This window comes from Pinus tabuliformis, chromosome 7 (assembly GCF_031772625.1).
Source record: "Pinus tabuliformis cultivar Carrire ecotype Pingquan chromosome 7, CPIR1, whole genome shotgun sequence".
NCBI classification, from domain to species: domain Eukaryota; kingdom Viridiplantae; phylum Streptophyta; class Pinopsida; order Pinales; family Pinaceae; genus Pinus; species Pinus tabuliformis.
Window position 1 is genome coordinate 1,078,968,517 of NC_142293.1, and position 14,453 is coordinate 1,078,982,969.

Consider the following 14,453-nt stretch of genomic DNA (forward strand, 5'->3'; position numbering starts at 1 on the left):
AATTCAATTTATTTGCTCTGTATTGAGGAAGTGTTCATATTTAATGTTTTCTTCTGTTTGACAAGGATTCATCTTCTATGCCCTTGTCAACTCCTCAACAGTTCACCCACTCCACAATGCTTCAAATTTGATGTTAAATTTCTTGCCTATCTTGCCTCAGGAGATAATCTGTTTTTTTAATTATATTTCTCTGTCTTCAAACTGTTCTTTGCCCATGCAGCCCAGAAAACCCAAACATTTATTTAAAACCTCATTTCATATCTCTTTACTAGCCTAAAATCAGTATTCTTTATCGGTCATCTCAGCCCCTTTGAAAACTTGTCTGTCGAGATAGACCCGGAGAGAGCCCTCTCCTATCCTCGTAGGGCTAGCTACGAGGTTGAGCGTGGTTTGATGTGGCCTCGAGTTTTTCCTTCCTCAGCCTGAGACAAATTCTAGAGTTAACACCTCGAACCCGAAAAGGTAGAAAACGATATCCAGGAACCTCTTGACCATGTCGACCAAGGTGTACCTTTTTCGTAAATAGTCAGTCTTAGCCCGAAAAAGGGGTAAACGTATACTTAGGTGACATCGATTCATTTGATTTAACGAGTTCGAAACAAAAAGTACTCATCAATCTTTTCAATTTTCGAGAGTCAGAAAAGAGATGAAATATGACTTCAAGGGGGTTCCTTCTTCATTTATTTACCAAGACCGAAAAAGAGATAAAATAAAACTCCAAAATCATTTAATAATGATCACTATTCATATCGAAGGCACCTTTAACTTCACATGAAACACAGCCATCACTAATATCGAGAAAATATTAAAATATTACAAAAATATTTTGACAAAATGACTTTCAAAACTTATAAATAGGAAAAAGTAATTTCACTTTTTACATTTTACTAAATTGAGCTCTGAAAGTGATTTTGTGCCCTAATTTCCTTGATTTTCCGGTGGCTACTGCGAGAGAACCAGGACACCATTTTACGAACCGTCTGTGATAGGTAAGAGCCTCATCCCTACTATTGCATTTCATTACCTTTTTATGCAATTTGAACGGTGGATTTCAAGTTTAAAAAGAGGATTTTTAAAATTTAGGTCGTCGGTGACCATCATGGCTATGGTCATTGGACCCGTGATGGTTGAGCTAGAGCCTAAAAGCTCGCGCGATGGCACCAAGAGCGACTTTTAGAAATTAAAAACTCAATTTTAAAGCAAAAAATGTTGATTTTATCCATGGAAAAAGCACTAAAAGGTGTTTATATGTTGTTTGCAGGATAAATATGGTCGTAGAATGGAAAGAAAGAGGCCATGAGGTCGAGGATCACCAAGCATCTCAAGATCTGGCATGTATAAATTCTTTGAGGGATTGTGGCCTCCTGAAATTATTTCATACCATAGGGTTGAAGGCACAGATGGAGTTATTGCCTTATCTGATTATCCTTTGGGATGTAGATCGCGAGATCTTCATCATTAAAGGGCAGGAGCTGGAACTAGAAGAAATGGAAATTTACTTCATCACAGGATTGTTCCGAGGGGAAGCCATTCAACTCTTCGAATCCCACCAAGGACGTGAAAGTACCAGGATTGTGGCCCATAGATATTGTCCTAGTGCCGAGATAACAAATGGAGACAAGGTGAAAATTGCAACTATCACCAATAACCTCATTCTAAGAACAATATGTTTCACCATGGTGCGTGTATTTAGCATGCAAGCTCTTCATGAGGCTTCCAAGTCTTAGTTCCAGTACATTATTGCTTGTTTGACTCCCATCATTTTCAACTGGTGTGGAGGTCTTTTGGCAAACATGAAGTGCCAACTGACCAAGGGCAAGCACGGACACCTGAAGCAGTTTGGGTTTGGTTCCATACTAGTGACCTTATTTTTGGAGCGAATACCACTCTTCTGGTACCAATGGGCAGAAGCACCACATCCTACCCCCCGAGATCTGAGGCTCATGAGATGTACCCAACTCATGCCTCGAGGAAGCACAGACCAACATATGCACTACCCTCCATAGTTTCTTCACATGGATTGAATGCCAATTAATTATGGTGGATGACTATGCTTATTCCAGCACGGATTTCAGAGGGGATCCAGATCTACCTCTACCACCAGACGAGCAGTGAACTAACGTAGGTAAAAACTTGTTTTTTGGATTTTTTCAGGTTTTTATAATTTTTATGAGAATGTAATCTAAGACTCAATTTATGACAAATGTGCTGATGTGGGACCAGAAAAACTGCCAATCATGTCACCAATATCACAGCGAGATTCCCATCCGATAGTGGCTGCAAACTACGAAGAAGGGTCTGAACCCTTAGCCGCAATGGAGCGCAACCTGGAAGCAATTACCTAAGGGGTTCCAGATTATGCCACCATTGACAATGTTCCACTGCCCTAGCAGAGACATACAGTCGAAGTCTCTACGAGAGTGCATCGGCTGTTAGGTCGAGTGATCAAAGCAGTTGCATGCTGCCATGAGCATCGCACAGTATGATAGCTCTTCTAGTCTTTTACACAGTTTGTAGGCTTTGAAAGCCAAGTGTCTCAGAACACTCTATTTTTTGAAATTTTGATGTAAACACTCTGGCAGATGCGATATATCTATATATATATATATATATATATATATATATATATATATATATATATATTTCTCTACTTCTGTGTTCGTAATATGATTCAGTTTTACAAATGACGCAAATGTCTATCAAGAACAAAATTTGCTAATGCATGAGTTAATGTATTTAAATTATGTGGAATATGTTAATATGTAATATAATCAAAATTTATTTCTAGCAATCTAACACGTAGATACATACACAATATTTATGTATTTCTTACTGAATAATGATTGTTCAATTGTAACACAACGAGCTGCAAATCCAACTTAACAACTAAATCCCTAATGCCAAGAGCAACTACTTCTGACAAGAGTTCAATAACTGCACTATACTCAGCGATATTATTGGTTGTTCGGCCAAGGCAGATACCTTGTAAGTTGATCAGCTCGCCATTAGGGTCGTAGAGTACCCATGCTACGAAAGAGAGGTTATGTGTGCTACGACAAGCACCATCAACAAAACCAATGTAATGACTTGACGACATTTTCAAACCGAGTGGAACACAGGGTAAGCAGAAAAACATATGTCTACAAAGAAAACAAACACACCAAAAAATCAAAACGCACACTAATATACAAAAGTTATCATACGAATTCCACGCATAATACTTTTTGAGATACAACGCATTACAGGGCTGCGACAATGCATTTCTCTCATAATCACATAGCTCATAGGCACCTTTCTATAAGACACACTTGACAATGTAGGGCCCATGCCACATAGGTTCAAACTTGCCTTCCCCCAACTTATCGTTGGCTTGATCATAAAGAAGGACCAAGTCACCTTCAGCAAAAGTGAGAGGAGAAACGGTTTGGTCAAAATGAGCTTTGACTTGTTTCTTTTGAGATTCGATAATCATCGCAATGATGCGACGAGTCTCGTCGAGTCTCTCAAGATATGATAGCCACTCCTCTTCAGGAAAGGTATTTGGAATAAGTTGAATAGCTAGCTTAAGTGAAGGGATTTCGCATTCGATTGGAAGAGTTTCCTCTAAACCATAAACCAACTAGAAGGGAGTGAATCCAGTGGTCGTCTTAGCAGAGGTATGTAAGCCCAAAGAGCTGAGAAAATGATTAAATTCCAATCTTTTCTATGCTTCCCAACAGTACGTTGAAGCATAGTAATTAAAACCTTATTGATTTATTCAAATTGGCTATTGGCCTATGGATAATATGGAGTCGAGCTATCATGTCAAAGGCCCAACTAAGCAGTTAACTTTGCCATCATGTGCTGACAAAAATGTGATGCATGGTCAGTTATGATAGCTTGAGGGACACCAAAACATGCTATAACATGGTTAAAAAGGAACTATGCAGCAGTAATACCGTCGGCATTGTATGTAGGCATCGCCTAGGCCCATTTCGTAAAATAGTCGATGGCGATGATGATATAACCATGCCCCCCAGCTGAGCGAGGGTTACATGCCATGAAATCAATGCCCCATTTTGAAAATGGGCCAATGGTAATTCCAGGGTGTAGGGGTGCGGGAGGGGCGCGTTGTTTGTGGTTGAAAATCTGGCATTCGTGGCATTTTTGGACAGCTAGAATGCAATCTTTGAAGATAGAAGGCCAAAAATAACCAGTGTGAAGGATCTTCTGAGTAGTGGCATATCCAGACATATGACTGCCACAAGCACCAGAGTGGAAATCATTTAGGACCAGCTTAGCTTCTTCAAGGGTGAGACATCTACGAAGGACAGAGTCCACACCGACCCAATACAAGGTATCATCGAGGATCCGATAGGGTTGGGACTAATGCTGGATCTGGCATCGGTCCAGCGAGATAACTCATATCGGAAGGTCTGGGTTTGGAGATAAAAAATAATGTCTCCATACCAGGGGTCAAGAGTTCTGATCAGAAACAGTGTTTCCTCAGATATCTTCTCAACAAAATCAGTTGGGGTGCTGGTAGATAGAAGAGCACAGATTAACTCAGAAAAGACGGGCGATTTCTTTGATTTGGCAACAGTAAATTCCAAATCAAAATCTTGTAGGATGACAATCCATTTGGAGTATTTTCCCCCCAGTAACTGACGTTTCAGTATATAAGTCATGGGGTTGCAATCAGAAATTACAGTGGTTTTCCTTAAAAGCATATAGTGTGAAACCTCTGGATGGCATGAGCATAATGGGACTCAATATCAAGAATATTCTGGCTCAAATAATAAACCATGTGCTCGTTGCCATCATCGTCGTCTTGAACTAACATTGTAGCAATAGTTTTATTAATTGTAGCCAAATACAGGAAATAATCGCGGCGATAATCAAGGGGATGGAGTAAAGGAGCACTAATCAGAGCTTTCTTGAAAGAATCGAAGGATTTTTTGGCAACTACATCCCAAATAAAAGGAATTCCCTTCTTAAGTAAGCAAGTATAAGCTTTGGCAAGTTCGACATAATTCGGGATAAATCAATGGAGAAAATTAGATTTTCCTTGCAAGCTCTGTAATTGCAACAGTGATGAAGGAGGGGGTAGATTGACTATGGCCTCAAATTTCAAAGTATCAAACCTGATCCCTTCATGAGACATGACAAAACCTAAGAGCCGGTCGGAATCGACACAAAACACACATTTGTGTGGATTGAGACAGGTATTATAATGTCGACATAGTAAAAAGATAGCTCTTAAGTGATCTGGATGGTCATGACATTTAGCTGAATGAGCAAGCAAATCATCAATGTATGGCTAAACAATATGTCAAATGTCATGGAATGCATAGGACATTGCTCGCTGAAAAGTGGCACCATCTTTCTTCAGACCAAAAGGAAGATTTTTGTAAGCGAAGGTACCCCAAGGACAGATAAAGGTTGTTTTATGTTGATCAGTGGGTGAAATGTTAATCTGGTTATAGCTAGAAAATCCATCCAGGAAACACAAAATCTTACTCCCTGTGCATTCGTCGATGATCCAGTTGATAAAAGGAGTAGGATAATTGTCTTTTGGACATGCGTGATTGATATCGCAGTAATCAACACAAACACATATTGTGCCCTGCTTTTTGGCAATAAGGACGATATTGGATACCCAATCCATCAATGGAATAGGATAAATAAAACCTACTTTCAAAAGCTTCTCTACCTCTTCTTTGATAGCAGCATCCTTTCGAGGGTACACAGGGCGAAGCCACTGTCGAACAAGCTTAGCACCAGGATATGTCAAGATCTCATGCACCACTATGGTTGGATCAATACCAAGCATCTCCTTGTATGACCAATCAAAAACATTTCAGAATTATTTAAAAATTTGAATATAGATCTTGATCTCATCTAGAGAAAAAGAAACCCCAATATGGATGTTCTCAACAATTCCTGGTTTAATGGAAATGTCAATAGGCATCGTAACAGTGATGTTTCCCATATTACCCTCTAATAAAATTTCATGTACGTGAACAGGCGTTTGAAACGGAGGTGTAAAATGATGACAAACAGACGCTTAAGGGCAGGGAGGCATCTCATCGAGGCGAGGGAGAAAGGAAGAATGATGATGCAAACTGTTCCATGGAACTTCCTCCAGAGACATGACCTCCACGATATTCTCGTTAGTGGGGAATGTCTCATTGAAAGGATCTGAAGAATCCCAAGAACCAAGCCAAGGGAATGGCACATAAGTGTCCAGATTTAGACTGAAGACAACATAACTTTCTGAAGCGGCCATTGAAGCTAAAAAAAATTCTTGATAATTTATCTCCAATGGACTTAAAGGCATATTAGTGCCAAAAGAGTCAATTTTATCTTCGGAAGGGATAATCCAAGGATTTGTGGAATCCAAGATCATATTGACTGAATGAACATGTGGATATGGGAGAGTAAAGGTACCCATCAAAGTGGAGTCTTTGAAAATACCGATGCCCACTTTCGCGTAAGGAATCTCAATATTACCCACATAAGCAACATTACCGTTGGACAAACCAAAAGAAAAGAAAGAAATTTGATCGACTGTGACGATTTTTCCTTCATGAGGAAAATGAAGCATGGAGAACAAAGAAGACACTACACAAAACATAGTGTGAGTCCAGCTTCACCTGAGAAGAAGGTTGTAGTTGAGATTGGCATCTACAACTTCTACTTCTAATTCAACAGTCTTGCCTTCCAACATAATCAGTAAGTTTGTGAGAATACCATAAGTTCGCGAACCTTTGTCATCAAATGCCTCCAAGGTGTTCGGAGATTGGTTAAGAGGAGGAGAGCCAATGGCTTTCCAACATGAAACTGACATGATGCAGGTCGAAGCACCTTCATCAATAACCATTTGATGAATCGTCTTTCCTTTGATAAGGACCTGGATCAGAAATGTGACCTGATGGGGAAGATGTTGAAAATAGCAACAAGAAATGCTAAAATTAGCATTTCTATAGATAGAATTTCAAGATATATTCCAATTTTAATTTGTCCTTGAATTAAAATTGAGAATTAAAATTCGAATTTAGTCTCACCAGCTGTTTGAAAGGTAATTAATTAACTCATCCTGAGTTAATTAGTTGGTGAAAATCAAACATTAAGTCTTTGTGAAGACATGCAATAGTTATCCCTTTGATTGAGAAAGTTATCCCTTAATTAAGGAGATAAGGATGAGTTGTATTTGAGTTGTAATTAGTTAGCTTAGTTAACTAAGTTAAGTATAGTTATATTAGTTCCAAACAATTTGTGGAATTGATTGTGAGTTCAATCAGTTAATGCATGCATGCATGAAACTAGTGTACTCCAGATAACTGAATATTCTCTCATGAATAACTCATGCATGTCAATTCAGATAGAGACCTAGTTGAGATTAAAGGCAGGGACAGTGTACTATCAGTTGCAAGAATATTCCTATAAGAAAATCTCTTGCATGCAAAAGGAATTTATTCCATGAGGATTGTGCAGTTTTACAGTCTGTTGGAGTAGTGTGTGAGAGCAGTGTCACACAAGGTTACAGCAGGAGCACCCAGGGAAAACAGCGCAAGGAAATAGGAGGCTTGGAGGATAGAGGAAAAGGCATATGAGTTGTCTAGTCTGTCTATGAGTAGGAGAGAGGGATTGTACTGAGATCTAGATAGCTATGAGAGCTAAATCTTTGTGTGATCCTGAGATATTTCCACTTGTATGATAATACAGATAGCAGGGTTTTTAGTTGAGGCTTTCCCCATAGTATTCTTCTATGTTTCATGTGTTATTGATTTTTCTTCTCTGTTATATGTGTTCTAGTTGATCTTGCTCAAAATCAATTAAGCTTCCGCAAGTTTGATAGTAGAAGTAGATCAAGTATTTTGCTTTAGTTACATTGCATTATCAGGTGATCTACAGTGAGAATTTCTACAGAAGACGAGGTACATGATTCTCTAGATCGAAAGTAATCAAACTTGAATCAAAAGGATTGATAGCACCTATAGAAGACAACAATGATTTCTGTTGCATTGGACAGGATTGAAGAACCTCCAAGACATACAATGTTGCGCAACTCTGGCATTCATATTGTAATATGACTTCCGAAGAACACCTTTAGGGGGTGGTCGGAGGATGGAATCACCGTTAGGGCACTCAATATGGAGTGGACCAGATGGAGTAGAAGTAGAAGGAACATCATGGGCTTCTTTCTTCATAGTCTGTTTATATGTAGCTTTATAGTCCTTGGTTCAAGTAGCGATCGAGATAGGAGACAAACCTTGCATCATGAACACTTGGGAACCTAAGGAAGCAGAAGACTGAGGCTAGTCTCCCAATTGGGTCTGTTGTGATGGAAAAGGTTCTCTTAAGACAGCTAGAGTCCCTTGTAGTAAGCGATTAACTTCAAATCGTCAGGGACAATCTTTAGTGTAATGATCCTCCTCACAGATGAGGAAAGGATACTTCGTCTTTCTTTGAGAAGAGTCATCAACAGAAGATTTAGGAGCGTCCTATTTTGGGGCATCGGCTTTGCCCTTACCTTTGCCTTTCTTTTTACCTTTGGAGGATTTATCTATTGTGTTAAACTGTACAGCATGTACCTCAGAGGTTTTACCAGGACTGAATGAATTCTTAGAGGGATTATTGGAACCAGTGTTCGAGACCATTTTCTACTTTGAATAAGCTTTCGCGGGAGTCTGAGACATGGAACCAATCACACTGTCAACAGGTGGTGTATCCGGAGACTTTGATGCTATCAGAGCCGATGATGGTCTTGGAGCATCAGATCATCTCATACAATGTGCCAGATTGCAAATAGACGAGGTCTAAATACTGAGCACGGGCGATAGCTTGTTCTTCAATAACACATCCACCCATGGCTATGTCCTTAGAAATCTTGCTGACAAATTCTTTTGTGAACCATTTTGTCAACATCTCATCAGCAATTTCAAGCTTGATGAGGTGGCACCTACGTCTCCATTCATGGATATGATCAAAGATGTCGGTCGCGGTGTCTTGCTTTAGTGATGTAAGAATATGGGTGCCAGTTTCATAGTGAACTGGTAGCTAGAAATGAGTAATAAAAGCCATAGAAAGAGAGTTAAAGCCACTGTAGGTACATTGAGGCAATTCGATATACCACTTGGCAGAAGCACCTATGAGAGTTCTTTGAAAGAGTCAAAGACAGATAGAATCATTTGTTGTACCTCCGAGATAGTAGTAGGTCAGCTACCAATGCCAGAGCATCTAAAATAATTATTTTGGGGGTTTTTGGTTTTAATTTTGGAAGACCAATGAATGAAGATAGATGTAGAATTGAAGTAATTAATCCTTTGGGTTATATTAATACTTCAGAAAAGCGCTGCTATAAAGCATTACACAGTGATATAGATCAAAAATAGTGGTGAGTAGAAGATAGAAAACAATATGATTATCATAGTTTATAGACTGTAAAACAAAACAATCATAAATTGGAAAACCTTCTAAACTACATTCCAAAGGTTCAAGGAAGTATACTTAATCTTACACAAGATGCTGATGATTTATTGATTAGAGGGGATTAGCTACACAAACAGTTGCATTAATCCATTCTCTTAATAGATGATCACTTCAGAGGCTTATAGGAATCAATTGAAACTCTAATTGTTCCTACCTAGATATCTCTATAAGTAATCGAGTTTAGGCTTCTGTGATCCAAATTTAGTTAGAGAAAGATTTCGGCGAAAATCACATGGAATCTCATTTGTCGACGCGTTTCGAACCAACTAGTGTGGTTCATCGTCAGGACAAGATGAAGAAACAGATCTAGCTCCTCATGTTAAATAGTCTGAGCAGAGCCTCCAACAGCTAGCAAATCTAACGGCTAGTTTGATTTAAGGACAAGGGTCAAAATTAATATAATATTTTTAATTCGTAAAAATAAATAAATTAAGCTAAATGGTACGAGACCTAAAAATTAAAAACTATAAGTCAATTAATAATTAGTTAAAATATAAATAAAATATAATTTGCAAGTATTAGGAATAAAAGTTAATAATTAAAAATTCTAATTTAATTCATAATTAAAAAGAAAAATTAGTTAATTAAATGACCTAATGGATGAATAAAAATTATATGAGACCTAATAAATAAAAATTTTGTAAGTTATAAGTTAATTAAAATAGAGGAAAGTAATTAATAATAAGTAAATTAAAGGATATATAAATAATTTTATATAAAAGTATTATTAAAAATATGTAATTAAGGTAAAAGGTACGAGACCTAATAAATCAAAACTATAAGCTAAATAATAAAAATGACCTTGAAAGGCCTAAAAAGTGTAAATAATTTTATTTAAAAGTAAATAAAAAGGTACTAAAGAAAATCAAAGTTAATAATTAAAAAATATAATGATTAGAAGGAAAATTAGTTAATCAAATGACCTAAAAAAATTTATAATCGGTATGAGACCTCATAAAAAAATTTATAAGTTAATTAATAATTTAACACGGAAATTGGTTATCTAAAAGTATTATTGTAAGTTAATTAAAAATTATAAGTTAGTTATAATTTAAATATGGTTATCTCTATAAGTCATAAGCATATGAATCAAAACATGATGATTGAAAACTAGAAAAACTTACAGGATAACACAAAACTGTGTAAAACAAGATTCAGAATCCTCTGCTTTTTATTAAGGTTCCAGAAAAACTGAGTACATTAACTGTCTACAAGAGCTCCCTTCAAAGGTGCAACGAGGTTCAAAATGGAATGAACAATCATGACTTAACAAGCAGTGAGCAATAAACCATGAACTTCGAACCATTTACAACTCAAGAAGAGAGTTATTTATACAATAACAAAACTAGGAAAATATCCCTAAACCTGATTAAGATTTTTAGGAAAAGAAAGATCTTCATGGAAAGAGGATAGGGGTAGTTGTTTGAACTACTTCTTGTTGTCCTCTTTATTCAAGCTGTGATAGATTTTTGTAGGATATTTTTCCCTTTATGCTGCTTTGTTGTTTGTGTCCTCTACTCTGGCTGTTTTCTTCATTTTGATCTTTCATCTGACTTCTTTAAACTCTATAACTCTCTTTTAATCCTGTTGAGTAGATTTGACTGTGCATTTCAGGTTTTATTGTGTTTTTCAACAATAATCTTCATATTATGTCTTCCAACTTTACACAGGCTTTTTTTTTGTAAGCCTGGAACATAAACCTTTACCTGCAAAACACATAAACTGTTAAGAAAAACTCAAGTGGCAGAGAAGGTCTTCGTTGGCTTCAAAAGGTTTATTGGAAGGAGTTCGGAGCATATCGAAAGGAAAATGATGGCTTATATGGGCAGTAGAGGCTTATGCAGGTTTCACTATATAAAACAGGCAAACAGAACAAAATGGCATTAAAATAGTAAAAAAAAATTCGGATTATTGGGCAAAGCTGAATAGTGGTGGAGTGAAAGAGCAGCGCGTGGAGGCCCGGGCGATTAATTATAATGAAACTGGCTTTATTATGGTTAAAAACCCGTATTAGAGGTGAAATGGAGGTTTTAAGGTTAATTCTTCATTTTAACCATAAAGATGATTTAACGAAGAAAACCTTTGCAAAAACATATATGGCGGACTTGAATTTGTATTAACTCTGGCAGATAATGATATCGGGTCCAGGCTAATTACATATCACTATCGGAGTTGGTTCTTCTTTAAAACCATATAAACGATTTAACGAAGAAATTCTTCATAAAACAATGTATAGCGGATTTGAAACTTTATAAATGCGAGCGGATAAAAGATATCATGTCCAGGTTCAAATCAGATATCGCAATTGGAGTTAGGCGAGGGTAGGCCCATCGCAAGGGAATGCGATAAAGGGCGGACGCAACGCGGAAATAAAACATGACATATAACTTTGTCAGGTCTGGGCTAATCACAGTTGGATATCGGAATGTGGAAAGGGTTATGCTATTAGCAGGACTGCGATGGAGAGCGGATGCGAAATGGGATTAAACTATGCCATATATCATGTCAAGACTGGATCATTCATCACATATCGCATTGCGGGGGGTGTATGCATGTTAAAAGACTTATGATCTCACCGATGCAATATTTTGTAAAATACACAGCTTTTGTAACAAAAATAAGGGTTTTTGGGATATTTAATAAAGGAGTTAATATATACGGGAAAGGGAAAATATTAAGGGTTTAATACATTAGTTAGTGCTAATATGAAAATATGATCAGAAGGGAAAATATATGCGAAAAGTGGAAATATAAGCGGAAAAGGGAAATAGTCTAAGTATAATGCCTTTTCATGAATTATTTGCCTTTTGACATATATTCGTTAATACTTAGGCATAAACATATTTTGTGGTAAAAATAGATTTTACATGGGGTTTTTACTTTTCCTAGGTAGAAAGGATTTTTACCATAGGAAAAGGGGTTTTTATGAAAAATGAGTGAATATGAATGTATGAAGGTGGGAAGGGGAAATTAGTGAATATAAGGATGAATGGAGATGAATAGGAAGTTAATTACTTGATCAAGTAGACCTTCATTTTCCTTGTATAATTGCCTCATGAGCATAGAAACATGATAAATTTCATTTTGTCCAATCAGCCATTAAACTTCTGCAACCTTTCTCTACTTACCCTTTGCTTATCCTATCATTTTTTTTCCTTCACCTAATGGGTGCATTTAAGCTAGCAAACCCTTTTCCCTTCTTTTTAATTAGCAAAAAAAAACTATCTAATTCTACCCTTATAACCTCCAAGGGCACAGATTAAACTGATGAGCACCTTATTATTCTCTACCTAACTACTGATCTGCCAAGATTAAACAATTTGGCATGATCTTTATTCTCTAACTATAACATCAAATTTTAAGCATGAAGCGGTCAAGATTAAACAGTTTGACTGTCATGGGTTGTGGCATTTAAAACAAGTTGCACACAACCATTATTTTGCAGAAACAGAGTAATGGCATTTGGACTTGTTCACTTTCAGAGTTTATTTGTTTTCTTTCTACCTAAAACTTTCTTTTTGCCTTGATTTTTTAGAGCAGCTAACCTAACATTTTCTTTGAAATGGGCATTATCATCAAAAAAAAAAAAAAAATCACTAGCATTTTATTCACTATTTTATGTCCATATCCTAACTTAACATATTTTCAAATGTTCTATCTTATCAAAAGCAAAAAATGCTACAACATTGGCTCCATCTGGGGACTGCTTTCTCCTGTAGAATGCAGAGAACCTGTAGATCCATGTGCCTTCTCCTCAAGCTATGGAGTCCTTGTTGTAAAAAATATCACACTGACATCTTGTAAAGGGAAATAAAACCGGAGTATTTACAACGAAAATTATTTCAACTTCTTAGTACTAAATGTAATGTTTGAGAAACCTTCTATTTACAGGATAAGTGGAATATATCCCCTCAAGATTCTGCAGCACAAAAGTGTTGTTACCCTTTACTTTAGCAATTGCTAAAGGTCTAAACCACAAATTGTAGAATTTTCCATGCTTTCCTTTCTCTTCTCTCCTGGCATCCCATCTTAGAACTAGATCACCTTCCTTAAAGTCCTTTTCCCTGGCTCTTCTATCAAACAAGATCTTCATCTTATTCTGATATTTCTGTAATTTGTATTGAACTTCATCTTTGTTTTCATTAAGTTCAATAATCTGATTTATTCTTCTTGAAAAATCATTCAGTTCATTTGTTGCATCCTGCAGAAATTTTAAAACGGGAATGCCAAATTGGTAGGGAAGATTGCATCTTGACCATAGACTAATTGAAATTGAGATTTTCCAGTTGATCTCTTTGGAGATTCTGTTTGCCCATACTGTATAAATCAAATGTGAATCCCGGCTCTTCTTATGATCAGCTAGAGTATTTTTTATTACCATTACCAGGCTTTTGTTTGATGATTTTGCAAGGTCATTACCTTGAGGGTAGTATGGAGTTGAATGATGTAACATAATCTGATATTTTTGGCAAAACTCAATCATTTTAACACTAGAAAAATCTATTGCATTATCAGTTACAATTTGAGTTGGGCAACCAAATCTAGCTAATATATTCTCCTTAATAAACTTAATTGCTACTGAATCAGTAGCATTTCTAACTGGAATTGCTTCCACCCATTTATTAAAGTAATCTATTGCAGTGAGGATCCATCTATGTTGATTACTTGAAGTGGGGTGAATTTCTCCAACAAAATCTAATCCCCATTCAGAAAAAGGTGCTAAAAATATTGATGGAACAAGTGGAAGAGCTGCTAATGTCTATTTTCCAGCAAACATTTGGCAAGGAACAGAACCTCTTACCTTTGCCCCTACTTGTAAAAACAATGTGGGCCAATAAAATCCTCCCCTCAGAATCTTGTATGTTGTTTCTCTCCAAGCATAGTGTCCCCCACAAAATCCTGTATGAAACTGATCAATGATGCCTTCAGTTTCTGATTCTGTTAAACATAATAACAGAATGTTAAGTGGATCTTTCCAG